The sequence below is a fragment of the Propithecus coquereli genome, unplaced genomic scaffold, assembly GCF_000956105.1.
Source record: "Propithecus coquereli isolate 6110/MARCELLA unplaced genomic scaffold, Pcoq_1.0 Scaffold10, whole genome shotgun sequence".
In the NCBI taxonomy this organism is placed as follows: domain Eukaryota; kingdom Metazoa; phylum Chordata; class Mammalia; order Primates; family Indriidae; genus Propithecus; species Propithecus coquereli.
In genome coordinates this window covers 19,121,889-19,132,418 of record NW_012133858.1, presented here as the reverse complement: position 1 = coordinate 19,132,418, position 10,530 = coordinate 19,121,889, and positions in this window count along the sequence as shown.

The window sequence follows — 10,530 nt, the reverse complement described above, 5'->3', positions numbered from 1 at the left end:
CGCCTCGGCCTCCGAGAGTGCTAGGATTACAGGCGTGAGCCACCACGCCCGGCCAAGGATATAGATTTGAACAACACTACCAACGTGACCTAATCAACATTTATAAAACAATATATCCAACAATATATTCAACAGTTGTTCACAGCATAGACCATATGCTGCAGCATAATTTGTCTCAGCACATTTCAGAAGACTGAAATTTCACAGGGTACGCTCTCCAACTACAACAAAATTAAATCAGAAATCAATAGCAATAAGACAGTCAGAAAATCACCAAATATTTGGAAATTAAACAAGGTGTTTCTAAATAAATTATGGATCAAAGAAGAAATCACAAGAGAAATTAGAAAACAGTTAAAGCTGAATGATAATGGAAATATAAAACAATGAACTTTGTGAAATGCTCCCAAGCAGTAGTTGGAGGAAAGGTTATAGGTTTAAATGCTTGTATCATAAAAGAGACAAGGGTTTAAAATCATCGTCTAAGTTTCCACATTAAGAAACAAGAATAATGAAGATAAGGGCAAAGGTCAATAATATAGACAACGGTCAAATAATAGAGGCAATGGATAAAGCCAAAAGGCAGCTCCGTGAGAAGATTGATAAAAGCGATAAATCTTCCATAAGACTTACCAAGTTAAAAAAAGAGAGAGAGAGATAGCAAATCTCTATTCTGGGGGTTGTGGGGGAAGAGAGAAGACACAAATTACTAATTTCAGGAACAAAAGAGGGAAGCTTTATCTTTAAGCCTTACTTTTATTATTGGCAGGGATATGGAGCCACTAGAATCATCCTAAATTATTACTAGTACCTGTGTAAAATGCTACAACACTTCGGAAAAATTTTTTGCAGTTTCTTATATGAAGATAAACATACACCTAGTTTATGATCCAAGTGTTGTAGACAGAATAATATTCCCCTAAAGACGTCCACATCCTAATCCCTAGAACCTGTGACTATGTTATGTGGCAAAAGGGACTTCGCAAATGTGATTAAGTTAAGGACCTTAAAATTGGGAGTTTATCTTGGATTATTGAGGTGGGCTTGATGTCCTTGCAAGGGTCCTTAAAAGTGGAAGAAGGAGGCAAAAAGAACAGGCTGGAGTGACGCAATGTGAGAAGGGTTCTACTGGCTGTTGTTGGCTTTGAAGGTGGAGGAAGGGGCCATGACCCAAGGAATGTGCACAGCCTCTAGAAACTGGAAACGGCAAGGGAACAGATTCCCCCCTAGAGCTTCCAGGAAGGAACACAGCCCTGATGGATGCTTTGATTTTAGCCTCGCGAGACCTGTGTTAGACTTGTGACCTTCTGCTGGTAAGAGGTGGAGCCTGGATTTGAACTCAGGCAGCCGAACAGTAGAGCACATGGTTGAAACCTCTCCTCTATGCTGCAGTCATTTAAATGTTGCATAATCTTCCAAATGGTTGGATGAACCAAATTTTATTTAACCGTTTTTATATTGTTAGAGATTTAGATTGTATTATATTTCTTGGGGCTCTGCAAATAATATATTGCTGAACATCTTGAAGTTATTCCCTCCTCCCCCCTCCCGCCCATGTTATGGAGAGATTCCTTAGAATTCTTTATTTTGTAAAGTTTGCTAAATTAGGCTGAAAAAGTCTGTTTCCTCTCTGAATTATGTATTGCATACAAATGACCTCATTATTGACAAGACATTCATCACTGGATGTTAAGTGTTTTGGTTCAGCTCTCTCAGTTTGCAAATTATTCTCTATAAAATATTAATCTGCTTTTGTTGATGTTTGGGCCCTGAAGATAGTTGAGTAGACAGACACAAATTCTTCGTCTTATGTAACAGAGAAACAGAATTTTTCACTGGAAAAGGATCTCACAGTTTATCTGATCCAATTCTTTAGCTGATGGAGAAAGATAGTTCTAAAAACAGATGGGCAAAAATAGAAATTTTATAAATTGAATCACATTTTTTACTTACAAGGCAAGCTTGCTCTCAAAGAGAGTCTGTGATGAATGCGTCAGTAAGTGAAAATTTAGCTTGTGAACAATTAACAGCCATTAAAGCCAAGATGCAGAAAGGGACCAAACTGCAAGCTGACAAATTGGACCTCAGCTTTTGAAGTGATTTGGCTGTTACAAAATCACAGTTAACGTTTACTGAGTGCTTAACTGCACATCAAACACTGTGCTCAGCACTTTACGGACTTCCTCTCATTTAATCTCAGAGCAAACCTATGAAGTCTATATTGTTAATATCCCTATTGTACAAATGAGGAAACGAGCTTGGGGAGGTTAAATGAGGATACATTACTTTTCAAGAGCAGAAAACACTCCCAACTAAATAGTTCATGAAATCTCATTAACATGAGATTTATATCTTAGATTCTTTGTACAACAGGGTTGGAGATGGAGTGGGAAATTCCACTCAGGTTAGATAAGCCCAAATCCTAAAATTGTCTTAGTTTCCCAGGTTAAAAAAAAAAAAAAGGCTAGAAAGCTAACTAGTATGGTGAAAATCTAGCTTTTCTTGAAAGCTGAAGTTGGAAGCGAGGTCTGATGGATTGATTGATTGATGACCTTTCCAGAAGGGGAGGCCCACCAAGAAGTCTGTTGTAGAGTTTCTGTTCTCTGTCGCTGGCTCCTTCTCTGTTTCACAGCCCTCCCACCAAGTGTCCCGGGGTCCCTCCCTCCTCCCTTTTCTTTCTTTCCTCCTCCCACACCTTTCTCCCAGGGCCTCTTCCCAGGCCCAGCCTTCCCTGCCGGCCTCAGTCCTTCCCTGTCATTCAACCCTGTGGAAGCTTCTTGAACTCAGAAAGGAGAGGCTGACTTCCAACAGGCTGAACCTGTATACATGAGCAATTCCTCCCCAGAGCCCAGCCCTTATCCCAAGGAGCACAGTACCTGTTGTTCCTCGTGGGGAGCAGAGGTGTATGACGTGGGCTGCCTGTTCACTAAGGATTGTCCTTCAGGCTCAGGTGCCACAGGAGGCTGAGTGCTCACTCGGAGGGAGTCAGAGGGGGAGGCAGATCCCAGGGATAAGGAACTGTGGTGTCCTTCGTGGAGCAGAGAACAGCCAGACACTTACTCTCCCTCACTTAGATGGAAACTGCATCAATAGAAAGCCCATGCTCTCTCTTAGGACCAGAAATCCAACTGTTGGCAAGATTGAGCCAGAATCCAAATCATTTGATTTGGAAGGTTTTGGGTTCAGGCCCAGCCTCTCTGGCCAGCTGTGTAACCTGGAACAAGTCAGCTAAAGTCTCTGAGCCTGTCTTTTGATGAGATGAGGATGACAATACCAACATCTCAAGATTGTTTTGAAGCTTCACTACAAAAAAATCTACCTGAGGTGCTGTGAAAACCTTAAAATCCCTAATGCAATATAATGTATTCTTAAACAAAAAAGAAAACAGAAAACAACGTTCTCTCCACCCCCTCAATCCAGCATTAGTCAAGCTCTTTAACCTACTCTTGGATGTACAAGGAGCCTTCTTCTCTCAGCCTGTCCTGGGTAGATGTGGATTCTCTCTCCCTCTCTCCCCAGTTCCTGAAGTTTCCATGGCTCCACTCTCCGTAACAAGGAAAAGAGAAATCCACCCTCCTCCCTCCTGGAGTTTCTGCACAGGTGAGCCCTTTGCCTCCAAAGGATGTACCTGTTCAGCCATCGCCCCCTCGTGGTGACTCCTACGATGCTCTCTGATTTCCCTGGCAGCGAGGTAGCTTGGACATTCAGGGGAGGAAGTATCCGGATGGAGCTTGATAAGGGGGAATTGAGCTGTTGGGTCCATGTGTGACCTCCACTTCTGCACTGTAGCCACTGTGCCCATCATGCCGGCAGCAGGGTGTGCCTCTCTCATAGTGGGTGCTCTCTGGCAGGTGCTAACATGTGCTAGAAAGATCTTCACCCTTTGGCCCACTCCAAATATCCATCCACGTCCTCTACCCCAGATCTCCTGGTCCTCATCTAATCTCTTTCCTTCTACACCCCTGCCCAGTGTGCCAAGCCATTAGCCACTGCCACAGGCTGTGCATATTTTAACTTCAGGATACTTGTCTTTCCACACAAAGGGGATGATTAAATGCACCATCTGAAACTCTGCCTGTTTATTGGAGGATTTTCTCCATGTTTTTTCAAGGCTACCCCTGAGTGACGCTGTAGCGCAGCTACCATCACGTTCAGTTTGCACTTACATATGAAGCGGACACATTTGTGCCCCAAGCTCAGGCTTTTCCATACTCCTTCGGCCGGCTGGACAGGAACCCATAAGGTCATGAGCATGAGCTCAGGCAGGGGCCACGCAGCTGGCCTGTGACTTCCGGTCTTCCGGTCTGCTCATGTTCAACCCTGCGAGTGCCATCTCCATGTCATAGTGTGTTCCTGCAGGCCCGCTTGACTTAGTGCGGTAGGTCTGACATGATCCAGCTCACGATGGGCCGTCCTGGCTGCACGGTCACTTGGTGCCCCCCATGGAAGTTTTTGATTTTATTTTTCTTCCTTTTCTTTTGTTTTTTGGCACATAGTTCTCTGCTGCAGATGGCACGACCTTGCTAGAGAATCTCAGGGGCCCCACTGGAGCTTGCCCCAGACATGGCCAAACTCCATAGGCATCTTTTCTCGCTGCTGGGTCAGATGGCTCAGGTGACAGGGCTGCATCTCTGGGTGACACAGGGCCACTTGGAGACATTAGGGTGGGGGGCCTGAGCAGGGGCTTCCCCTTCCTTCTCAGGTGAAGCTCTTGTGAATGCAAACTGAATATGTTAAGTCAGGGCGGTGGGGCAGGGAGGGAAAAGGAGAAAGAGAAAAGAAGAAGGAAAATGAAGTTGCTCTTTGCTGGATCCTCTTGTGTTGTTTTGGATCTTTTTATGTAGATATCACCCCAATTAACTGTGAGCTCCTTCAGGGCTCCTCTAGCTACTAGCCACGTGATCCTGGGCAAGCCACTTCACTTCTCCGAGCCTTGGTGCCCTCCTCTGTAAAATGGGGCTGGTATCTCAGCCCGTATCACCGAGGTGCTGTGAGCATTGAGAGAGAGCCGGCGAAGCCCTGGCACGGTGTCTGTACCCAATCAGCACTCCTCACACGCCGGGTGGCATTCTTCTCCCCTGTGACCCTCTGACTAGAGATCCCTCACACCAACCTCAGCTCTCAGTAAATCTGTGCTAATGTGTTAGCGGGTATTGATGAGTTCATATAACCCTTGGGTAACATGTGGTTAACATGTGTGCATTTTAGTAGGACTCTTTACAGTGACTCTAATGATGTGTGGATTGTCTGGGGGCCGTGGCGTTGTTCTCTCAAGTTGTAAACTCACCACTGTTCTGCTTCTCATTCTCCTCGGAGCGTCTGACCTACCTCCACTGCAGCCCGGGGCCTGCCCACAGCTGGCTCCGCACAGGTGCGCAAAGCCTGGGGCTGCATGGTGTGTGTATTGGTTTCGTGACGTATGCATATATGTGTGTGTTGTTTGTGTGATGTGAGTGTGGGTGTTGCTTGTATGTTGTTTGCATGAACATGTGTTATGTAAGGTATGTATATGTATTGTGTGTTGTGTGTATTTGTGTATCCTATAAAGTCCCCGGAGCTGACCCTGCCTGGGTGCCACCTCCTCAGCCCCTCCGCGGGCTCTGAACCCCCCCTCTCGCCCCCAACACAGCAGTGGGCAGCACCTGTGCCCTGCCTCATCTTTGTATCTCAGCGTCTAGCCCAGGGCATTGTGCCTAAAGGGAGCTCTACATGGTAGTACTTGGCGGATTGAATGCAAAGCAGCGTTGGGATGGTCTTTTCAGGACGGTGCTGCAGTGCCCTCTAGCGGATTTTCTCTGAACCTCTCGAGCTTTGCGGTTCCTCTTGTCCTTGAGCGGTAAACTCAGAAGTTAGCCTGGGAGCCCAGCCAGCGCTCGGCCTTCTGGTCACACCGCCGCCTTCCAGAGGGCGGGACCCCGGAGGAGCTGGGGCTGTGTGCCCGAGGCTGGAGTCCGGCTGGGGAGGGGTTGCTTTTGGGAGACCAGACCTCTCCTCCTCATCTCCTCTTTTTTCTTTTCAGGCAGAAATGCCTCAACAGATGTCCTGATTCTCCGTGTGGAAAAAGAAGGGAGAAACGGATGTTTGCATATCAGACACTTTTATAAGTAATTTGTTGAAAGGGGGAAAGGAAAATAAGATAGATGATAAGAAACAAAACTTGATAAATCCAGCAAGTCAGGAATGAGAAACAAGGTAACAACTAGAAAAACGACTAGTACAATAACCAGAAAATATAATCAAACGAAAAGACAGGTATTATGTCAATGATCGCAGTAATTGTGAGTAGATTAAACTATCCATTATATTAATATGAATTTTTAAAATTTAGCTATTTCTTGTTGATAAAAATGGCACTGGGCTGGATGTGGTGGCTCATGCTTGTAATCCCAGCACTTTGGGAGGCTGAGGCCAGGACTTTGAAACCAGCCTGGGCAACAAAGTGAGACTCCATTTCTACAAAAAATAAAATAAATTAGCCAGGCATGGTGGCACGTGCCTGGAGCTACTCGAGAGGTTGAGGTGGAAAGTGCCTGAGCCAGGAGTTTGAGGCTACAGTGAGCTATGATCACTGCAAATGAAGTGAGCATGCCAGCCTGGGTGACAGAACGAGACCCTGTCTCAAAAAAAAAAAAAAAAAAATGACAGAACGAGACCCTGTCTCAAAAAAAAAAAAAAATGGCACCTAAAAGAAGATGACACAGAAAGGCCAAAATTCTCTCATACCAGGTGAATATTCACACGGCCACTTCTAATCCGTCAGCGTGTCTTATTGGCTCTAGGTCCAAAACACACGCCGTGTCCACCTTCACTGCCGTCTCCGCTGCCCAAGCCACCGTCATCTCCGGCTTGAATCACCCCAGTAGCTTCCCAGCCCTCCTCTGGGTTCCACTCTTACTCCCCTATAATCCAGGCTTCACACAGTACCAGAACATTCTTTTGGAATCATAAATGAAATCACGTTGCCACCCCCTGTTTAATAATTATTAATTCGTCTCCTATTTCACTTGAAATAAAATCCAAACTCGTCGCTGTGGCCTGCACGACCCTACGGGTGGGACAAAAGAATGATGCCACTCCAGAGGGCGGGATCGGGGCCGAATGATAAGAGTTGCAGAGCATGAACTTTGACCCAAAGAAGGAGGAATTTTCTAATAATCGAGACCATCCAGGCTGACTGCGCAATGAGGGGTAAGGCTCCCACCTGGAGAATGAGGAGCTGCAGCTGAGAGGATTTCTGCGTGGGGCTGGCTGGAGGCTGGAGTAGAAGATCTCCGTCTTGCCTTCGTGCACAAGATTCTGTAACTCTAGGAATAAGAAATGTGAGAAGGAAATAAATGCCCATTTTAGTCATGGTGGAGAGATAAACAAATAGAATCTGAACATGGGCAATAGCCCTTTATGAAGCATCAGCCTCTGCTTCTTATTGAATACTTCTTCCAACAGGGAGCTCAGTACCTGCAGGCGGCCCTTCCTTTTGGTTATCACTTTAAATATTGGGCAAGCCAAGGCCGTCTGCTTCCCTGAAACTTCCTCTTCTCAGTTTCAGTTTTTCTCTCTTGCAGAGTTCTGAGCACTCTTCCAAAACTGTGCCAGAGATTGTGCTCCAGAGATTACTGGGGACATAAAGATGAAAAGTGCAAACTCTGTTGTCAAGAAATTCACAGACTAGAGGGAGCTGGAGCACCATAAGGAGGGTTGGACTGGTGGGGGTTGCAAGGGGCAGAGCAGGAGCTGCAGTGCAGGATACCTCAACCCTGGCTGGGCAGAAACAGCGCCCAGAGAGCTCTGAAAAATACCACCCCTGTGTGGCTGTGGTATCCAGAGATTTTGAGGGCAAAGCCTAGGCTTTGGTGTTTTTTGAAGATCCCCAGGAAGTCCTAAGGTGACTAAGCTTGTGGACCCCTGGCTTAGTTGGGAAGTGCTTCATCTTTGAGACACTTGGATTAGATTCCAAGTTTTGCCACTTGTCAGCTGGGTGACCTTGGCACTCACCTCTCTAGTCCTGTGAATGAGAAGGAGAAGAAACAGAAAGGAGGGAGGGAGAGAGAGGGAGAGAAGGAGAGATATCTTGAGCAGTGTTCCTGGCGAGAGAACACCAGAGCAGGGGTGGGGGTGACTTTGCAAATGGCCACATCACCCCAGGCCCAGCTGCATCCCAGGCCACCCGCACAGTCGTGGGCACCCACTCAGTCCAGTTTCCGTTTCTGGAGCACCTGCCGTCAAGGTTTATTGCAGGAGGAGCCAAGATCATACCCATATGTAAGGAACAAAGTAAATCCTTACAGAACATTACGAAAGGATTTTCACAGGCACCCTGTGAGGCAGGTGCTGTGAGTACCCCCGTTACAGAGAAGGAAGGGATTAGGCAGTATGTCTAAGGCCACCTGAAGCTAAGGACTGGACTGGAATTAGAACACAGATGTGCACGCAAAAGCCTGGAATGAGTCTTGTGTATCCACCCCCCAGCTTAAGAAATACAATATCTCAGGCAGATGAAGCTGTCTGTGTTCCTCCCCTGATCCTTGTCATCTCTCTCCCCTCCTCTCTCCCCTCCTGAATTTGGAAGTTCATCATTTTCATGAGTGTTTATATACCTTTGCCATATATACAAGAATCCATCAACAGTGCATAGTATCCTATTGCATATTCTTGAGCCTTTTTTTTTTTTTTTTTTTGAGACAGAATCTCACTGTGTTGCCTGGGCTAGAGTGCCGTGGTCATCTTAGCTCACAGCAACCTCAAACTCCTGGGCTCAAGCGATCCTCCTGCCTCAGCCTCCCGAGTAGCTGGGACTACAGGTATGAGCCACCATGCCCGGCTAATTTTTTCTATATATATTTTTAGTTGTCTGATTAATTTCTTTCTATTTTTAGTAGAGACAGGGTCTCGCTCTTGCTCAGGCTGGTTTTGAACTCCCGAGCTCAAACAATCCGCCCGCCTCGGCCTCCCAGAGAGCTAGGATTACAGGCGTGAGCCACCGCGCCCGGCCCTCTGAGCCTTTTATAGACAGCATCATAGTAAAGAAATCCTCCTCCTGCATATTGTGTTTTTCTCTTAAAATTGTTTTTGGCATTTGTCCATGTGAGTACATTTATCTCCAATTCATGCATTGTTACTGTTTTTTAAAGTTCATGACTCTGTTGACAGAACTTTAGGTCGCTTCCAGGTTTTACTATTATAGATAATGCCGTTGCAAACATTTTTGTTCGGCGTCCTGCACATGTGTGAGAGTTTCACGGGGGTACGCGGGGGGGTGGAGTTATTGGCGGAGGGTACTGTGTTCTCCCTGTCTGCTGTGCAGTTACTGTCATGCCAGCAGTGTGCCAGTTTCTCTCGCCCTGTGCCCTCGCCCACACTTGGTGTGGCCAGATTTCACATGTACAAGGCTGTATTCTTTCTACTGTGCTTAATAGCCTTTTATGATAAAAACAATGGCAGAACAGTTACACGGGGAACCGCAACTGGACTATGTTCTTGGCTATGACATCCTCAGCAAAGTCTGGATGGAGGTCATGAAGGCAAGCCGTGCCACTCTTAATTCAGAACATCCTGTTCCAAAACATGGAGCGAAAGATATGAAGCTAAAGAGGCACTTGGAAAGGCTTGTTGGTCATCTCCACCAACAGTCTGCTCCAGGGCCTCATCCTTTTGTCTTGACCTTTTGTTTGAGGGAATCAGTAGGGAGGCCAAACTCGTGTGTTTGTCTGGGGTGGTCCCAGTTCGTGTTGGTTGTCCCAGTGTAATTATTAATAGCACCTCCTTTGACTCTTCAAAGTGTTCAGGTTTGAAAGATAATTTATATGGTCACCCGCTATATGAGGGTGGCAGTTCAGATCAATTTTCTAGCCACAGATACTCTGCTGTGGTCACTGTGGATACGACTGAGAGCCGGACAGCCTGTGATCTGTGCAAATCCCAGGGGAAGGAGTGCAATTGTTTCTGCGACAACAAGGTTTAAGAGGGAAGTAGGAGCCCTCGGAAGCTTTCAGAGAAGAAGCTGACCACAGCTCAGAAGCCGTTTCCCAAGAAGGCCTGGCCCCACCCCTGTGGTGTCCCGGCCATGCTTCTTGGTCACTGCCCATGGGACAGCCAGCTTCCAGGCAGGTGGTGCTGGGCAGCCTGGCGGCTGTCCCCCTCCCAGTCTCCTCAAGATGAGAATCTGTTCCAGGCCACCAGACAGAGCTCCCTGCCAGCACTTTCACTAGAGCAGTTCCTGGATGTGTTTCGGGAGTTGTGGCCAAGCTCTTGTGACAACACCTCCTAGAATAACAAAGGGATCCTTTGTGGGCAACCGGTTCCAGCTAACAGCTTGTGGGTGGCTGGACTCCCTTTGGCACGTTCTTTTCTAGACAGCGCCCCCATTCCCATCCATTCAGTCCAAGACAATCTGGGATCCTATATAGATAATTGGGCCATTTGATCAACCTGAAGAGGTAGGTCAGGGCGGCCTTCTAATGTCAAAACTTCCGGAGGAAATGACAGGACACAATGGGAGACCTGTGGGGGAGACAGCTCAGGGCCTCAGCATCC